The sequence below is a fragment of the Octopus sinensis genome, linkage group LG18 (genome assembly GCF_006345805.1).
Source record: "Octopus sinensis linkage group LG18, ASM634580v1, whole genome shotgun sequence".
Lineage (NCBI taxonomy): Eukaryota > Metazoa > Mollusca > Cephalopoda > Octopoda > Octopodidae > Octopus > Octopus sinensis.
In genome coordinates this window covers 28,264,328-28,271,742 of record NC_043014.1, presented here as the reverse complement: position 1 = coordinate 28,271,742, position 7,415 = coordinate 28,264,328, and positions in this window count along the sequence as shown.

The following is a 7,415-nucleotide window of genomic DNA, read 5'->3' as shown; positions in this document are numbered from 1 at the left end:
ACTGGGTACCTGAACTACGCACGAATAGACTTGTCGTCACGAGAAACATCATTAGATTGTGGGCTCTCCAAGTGACTAAAGAACATGGTATATCCGACTTTAAGGCATCCTCTGGCTGGTGTACGAGATTTATGAAAGGTCACAATCTTACGCTGAGACAGAGGGCTCATGTCGCACAGAAATTACCCGCCGACGTAGACAGAAAAGTTGATTCCTTCCATCAGTATGTAATAGACCTACGAAAGAGTCACGAGTTTGCCTTGGAAGTAATCGGTAACATGGACGAGACACCCCATTTTTTCGATATGGTTGGAACTCGGACAGTCGACATTGAAGGGGAAAACACAATTTCAATAAAAACTATGGGCAGCGACAAGGCCCACTTCACCACGATTTTGGCTCGTATGGCTGAAGGTACGAAACCTACCCCAGTTGTTAAACGAGTGTGGTTCAAGCCAAGGGCTATGCTTCATTCAAATTCGTTCCTTGTATGGAATATGGTTCAGGGCTCATCTGATCGACAGTATAAAAATAGATTAAAGGAGCATCGTACCTACCAAGCTGTGATTCCAGATGGATGTACATCTCTGCTTTAGCCACTCGACGTGTCGGTGAACAAGCCTTTTAAGGTGAACATGCGTGCTAAGTGGAATGAATGGATGATTTATGGTGACAAGGAAATGACAAAGGCTGGGAACTTTAAACGCCCTCTCCTTAAGATTGTTTGCCAGTTTGTGATAGATTCATGGGCTGAAACACCGAGTGAACTTGTGATGAAATAATTTTTGAAGTGCAGGATCTCAAGTTCCATGGATGGTACAGAAGACGACGAGCTATATAATGACTTCGTCTGTGCAAGAAATGTTAGGCCCAGTGCTTCATCAGTTAATGAAGATCAAACAAGTGAAATCGAGGATCAGGGTGAATACGACGAGACCATCACAACCGAGAAGTTTTACCAGTTATTTGGTGAGAGTGATGATCAGTATAACTTCGATTCTTCTTTCATTTATTCTTCCGATTTTTTGTCACAATGTTTCATACATTTCCTTACAATTTAAAACAGTTTATTGCATATTTTTCCAATCATAGCACATATGACTGCATGGTTTTGTGTGGCAAAGTGAACCTCGACGGAGTTTACACTCAGTAACGTAAATAGCAAGAAGAAATACTGCAAAGCATTTTGACCGACGCGCTAACAATTCTTATTAAAATATCTTTATATATAAAGCTGAAGTTGTCTGTGTATGGCAGGTTTGGTAGCCTTCAACTAACAATATCTCCTCCGAGACCCTGCAGCGCAAGTTGACCAAAACTGAGAGTATGATAGAAGAAGGTTTGATCTTCCTTCCGTAGAAGAAAAAATTCAAATCGGACTATGTTAACACCAAAAATTATTTACATCAAAAAGGTGCTTTTTTTCTATGAAAATCCCTATTTTTAAAAATTTTTTGACAGCTGTGTCGCCATTTTTCGGTGTATTTCAACCAGAAAAATGTTCACTTAAAGAGAATAACAAGCTACATAATGCAAAATTTTTACTTTTCAAAAATTCCAATTCTAAAGGGTCGAAACAAACCCGAGCAACGCCGGGCGATACTGCTAGTACGTATATAAATTTTGAAAATAATTTGCAGTGGAATATCAGAGATAGATATGTCAATACATCTTAGGAAAAGAAAGATATTTATTTACCTCTTCTCCCTCTCCCTTTATCTCCCTCTCTCTTTCACTCTCTTACTATCTTTCCCTTCCACACTTTTCCTCCTCCCCTTTCTCTTTTTCTCTCATACATTAATTGGCCAAAAAGAAAGTCATTCATGTAAAGGGAAGCAATCAAGAATTTATGATGTTAAATGAAGTAATAAATGTTTATTTAATGAAATCTAATATTACAGAACATATATTTACGAGATTTTAATCCAGAAATTGAATTTTTTATTTAAGCACTTTCTTTAGAGCAGATTTCACGCAATATGGCCTTCAAAGGGTTTAATCAAGGAAAAATAATAATAGAACTAATATTTTTTTTCGTTGAACTCCATCAAAGTTGTTCCCCTTCCTCTGTTTTTATATTTCAAATTTTATATGGAATGTTACAGATCATGATAAAAGGAGCGAATTTGATATCTTTCCCTAATTATTTCACATTAAGTCTGCATTATTGACCAAAAGATTCAAATAAACTTGTAAATAAATGGTAAGGTTGAGATGAAAGATGTTAAAAAACGTAAAATTATTGAGAACGTTTTGATGCTTGTTCTGTTCACATCACGTAAGTTTTGTGTGAGTTCACGAAATGCAACACCATAGATGAATGTCTAATGTCAACAATACGAAAAGAAGAATCATGCTGGGAAATAGCATGCCCAAAAAAGTTCACAGTGTACAGTGAAGCTGTAAATGATTTGTTTTCATCGAAGTACTTATTTACACCAAAAAAAATTACTTTTGCAAAGGAGCTATGGTATTTATTTCACTGTGATTTTATCGCGACATAGAGAAAAGAAATTTTCAATAAATTGCTTTTCTTATTTTGTTTTTCTCTTGTTCTTCTTTTCTTAACGTTATGGAACTACTAAATTACTACTAAATTACTCCAGTTTGAGAGAAAAAAATCATAGGCTTCATTATGAAGGGAGCGTACTCTGTCGCAAAGGCAGATTACTTTCGATTATGTAATTATTTTGCTTTTTAAAAGCTGGTTCTTGTTTCTACTCCGCTCTATCATATTCTGTGGCCTTGAGTCGACCCATGAAATTATGACCCACATCTATCTTGTCTTTTTCTAAAGCCAATTCTTCGCTAATTCTTCTAGTCCCTATATGGTCGCGAGCAGTTATATATATACGTATATATATATATGTGTGTGTGTGTGTGCGCGTATAAAAATACTGAGGGTAGAAAATGATATCAATCAATTAACATCAATTTAAACCAGTGGTTTAGCATATTCAAAAAAATCCGAAGATTTAAAAATTATATCACAATTAATAAGAGGAATGACCACTAAAGTGGAATCCTATACGCTAGAAATAGACGTCAAATCGCCTTACCACGAAGAGTGTTCTCAAGAAAAAAAAACAGCAAACACCAAAATGTTTTTTTCTTGAGATAAAAGGTGGTTTTTTCTAATTTTTTATATATGTATATTATATTGTGTGAAATTTGATTTAGTCTTTCTAAATTGAATTTTTTCCCTGTTAGTTAGGATTAATATTCCCTCATATATATATATATATATATATATATATATATATATATATATATATATATATATATATATATATATACTAACAATATAGGATGAAGTCCCTTTCTCTACAGAAAAGGATTCCATCAAAAATCGTGGCAGTATATTAAAAAAAACCTTTACGGTTGAAGTATAAACATCTTATAATTAAGGGCTAAAGAAGGTTATTCTAAAGCCAATACACTGATTTATCCACTTATAATCCACTTGTTACAGGAAAATTGAACTGAAAGCGGGCAACTAACCTTTAGAAAATTTAAATTTCGTTATCTCTATATTGAATCAATTTCGGAATTAATCCCTATAAAGGATATATTCTTCTTCAGTAGAGCTTACGAGGGAACATAAATAAAATACTCACATGTGATCATGGAAAAAGCAGAAGCTAAAAACACAACTACATTTAAGTACATCATTTATATCTAAAAATAAAAATTCCTTGGTCAGTCTCAGAACAACGTGTTGACCTATCGCCGCTACATATTGCAATGGTTACCGGTCCCCTTGTAACAAGCAGTGATTTTCTACTAACAATATAGGATGAAGTCCCTTTCTCTACAGAAAAGGATTCCATCAAAAAGCGTGGCAGTATATTAAAAAAAAATTTACGGTTGAAGTATAAACATCTTATAATTAAGGGCTAAAGAAGGTTATTCTAAAGCCAATACACTGATTTATCCACTTATAATCCACTTGTTACAGGAAAATTGAACTGAAAGCGGGCAATTAACCTTTAGAAAATTTAATTATAAAGTTATGCATACGACGATGATTGAACATGCGTTTCAACATTGTATTATATTGCCAAGTCAAATGCAGTTGTAGTCTTTTAGTTTTGTTTTGTTTTATGGAGTAATCAGAGAACGAAGGGAAATCTTCAAGAGCTTCGGAAGTTAGTGCGAGAAAAGTAGAAAATTATTCTCAAACTAGATACCTGGTCCGAAAGCTAACAAATGGCACCCTAGGAAGAGATGAAAGATGGATGGAGTACATAAATGATCATCTTAGCTAAGAATTAATTGTGTCAAATATAGTCGAGGAAAACAATGTAATTTTATTAAGGGTGAGAGATAAAGGGTCTGTGACATAATAGATGAAATCTCGGGTAATTAAGTATCTGCGAAAATCGTATGTACGGCAGATGAAAAGAAACAGTGACTCAGAGTAATGATGAAAGAAAGCTTGTTTACGACAGTTTTTTAGCACGATTGGGGTACGGAACCAACTATATATATATACAATATGTTACATTACTCGGTAGTCAAGATAAAACTCTGAGTTTCAGATGCCGAAGTGGAAATCCACAACACCATCTCATCGGTTATCTGGCTATTTGAAAACGTTATGAAAAAATATACCGTTAAAAATGAAGGGAAATTACTCTGTTATAACTCTGCTTTGCCTGCGTACTTATACATCGCTCGCATTTTTCGTCATAAAAATTATATAAAAATACATAAAAATATATAAAAATATATAAAATCTTCTTGGGACATAACACAGAAAGCATGTTCTATCCGTTTTCTTTAGGGGACCAAAAACGTAACAGAAATTTAGTCACATGTGGGCATGATCCGAAAAGCTCTGTCCTTGTATTTAGACATGTGGTAGGGTCTAAGCTGCTTTTCCAGATAAGCCATCTCTCCATGTCGCATAAACCGCACCTTCCGCTGCCGTTAGTATAGGGCTTACATCTGGCCAAAATCTTCCATTGTATGTTATAATCGACACCTTTATCTCTTAAAGACCAAATATGATTGGATAATTGTGTCGCTTTTCTTTTGTTCCAGTGCCTAAAGCTCAAAGTGTGGTTATTGAACCTGGCCTTGAAATTACCCTCTGTCAGGCCCACGTATTTCTTCGTCGAAATGAGGACATCTTCAATAGCGTTGCCCCAGTTTATAATAAAGCTTTAAAAGATAGTGGTTTTAGCGAAAAAATAAAATATACACCTATCACCAGCCCAACAATAAGGAAAAGGAATAATAGAAATAGGAAGGTCATCTGGTTTACGCCCCCTTACTCACCCGAGGTGGCCTTCAATATAGGTAAATATTTCCTAGCACTGATAGATAGACATTTTCCAGTTAACCATGCTTATAGGAAACTCTTCAATAGACACAATTTAAAAATTAGTTTTAGTTCAACTACCAATTTTAAAAACATAATCAATCATAACATACAAAAAACACAAGAAGAAAACAGCTGTTCATGCAGGAATAAAGAATTGTGCCCGCTAAATGGAGCTTGCATGTCCAAGACCATCATATATGAAGCTACCGTAAACTCTATAACCACTAAAGACACCGTTTCGACGAAGAAATACGTGGGCCTGACAGAGGGTAATTTCAAGGCCAGGTTCAATAACCACACTTTGAGCTTTAGGCACTGGAACAAAAGAAAAGCGACACAATTATCCAATCATATTTGGTCTTTAAGAGATAAAGGTGTCGATTATAACATACAATGGAAGATTTTGGCCAGATGTAAGCCCTATACTAACGGCAGCGGAAGGTGCGGTTTATGCGACATGGAGAGATGGCTTATCTGGAAAAGCAGCTTAGACCCTACCACATGTCTAAATACAAGGACAGAGCTTTTCGGATCATGCCCACATGTGACTAAATTTCTGTTACGTTTTTGGTCCCCTAAAGAAAACGGATAGAACATGCTTTCTGTGTTATGTCCCAAGAAGATTTTATATATTTTTATATATTTTTATGTATTTTTATATAATTTTTATGACGAAAAATGCGAGCGATGTATAAGTACGCAGGCAAAGCAGAGTTATAACAGAGTAATTTCCCTTCATTTTTAACGGTATATTTTTTCATAACGTTTTCAAATAGCCAGATAACCGATGAGATGGTGTTGTGGATTTCCACTTCGGCATCTGAAACTCAGAGTTTTATCTTGACTACCGAGTAATGTAACATATTGTATAGATAAATTTCCTCTATTTACATAATATTGAGGTCTCTTTCTTTCTTTTGTTATCTTACCGTTTTATCAATATATATATATATATATATCCGAGCAGATCTTCGGAAGCGATAGGATGCCGAAAAGGTATGCTCCCACTTTCAGTGTTTTCAAATCCAAACCAAGGAATTCTGAGCTGATGATAGAAGTGTCGACTTTGACTAATCTTGAAACGTACGTTCTCAAATAACCTTTGCATCTGATTTTTTAATGTCTTTACCCCCATACTTTCGTGAGTTGAATTGAGCAAGCACTATATGAGAGAGATTTTCTTTAAGTATTAGAAATAGTTTTAAAAAAGTTTTTTTTTTAGCTGCTATTTCTAATGAGTTCAGTATGTGGCAAAGTAATTTATTTTACTAAGCCCTTTTATATAATGTAATAATTTGAATTCGCCTTAAATGGTCCCTTTACATACTGAACACTTGGTGAAATTGATTGATAATTAATTAATTAATTTTACCCTCAATTGTTGAAATTATATATATATATATATTATGTGAAATAGAAAGATGAATAATCTTGTAGTAGATTAATCAAAAGTTTAACCGATACCTTAGTAGCAAAAATCACAGCAGTAAACAGCACGGTTGGAGGTACAACCATCTGGCGTTGCAACCGTGCGTTGGTGCGGATAATTGAAATTAAAACATTATTGGTGAATTGAAGAAATGGAGCTGAACGCAGATTGAACAGAAATCGTTTTATTTCATTCTACACGTGTTTCGAAAGGCACAAATTACCAAAATCCGATTGAATAATGGGACCATATTGTGTCTTTCTCTTCAGGAAGAAAAAAGGAAATCCGCTGGAAAAACAAAAACAGAACAGAGGCTGAGCAAAAACAAATCGAACTATGCTCCTAAGAGCCCATGGCGAAACAGTTTCGCCATGGGCTCTTAGGAGCATAGTTCGATTTGTTTTTGCTCAGCCTCTGTTCTGTTTTTGTTTTTCCAGCGGATTTCCTTTTTTCTTCCTGAAGAGAAAGACACAATGTGGTCCCATTATTCAATCGGATTTTGGTAATTTGTGCCTTTCGAAACACGTGTAGAATGAAATAAAACGATTTCTGTTCAATCTGCGTTCAGCTCCATTTCTTCAATTCACCATATATATATATATATATATATATATATATATATATATATATATATATATATATATATATATATATATA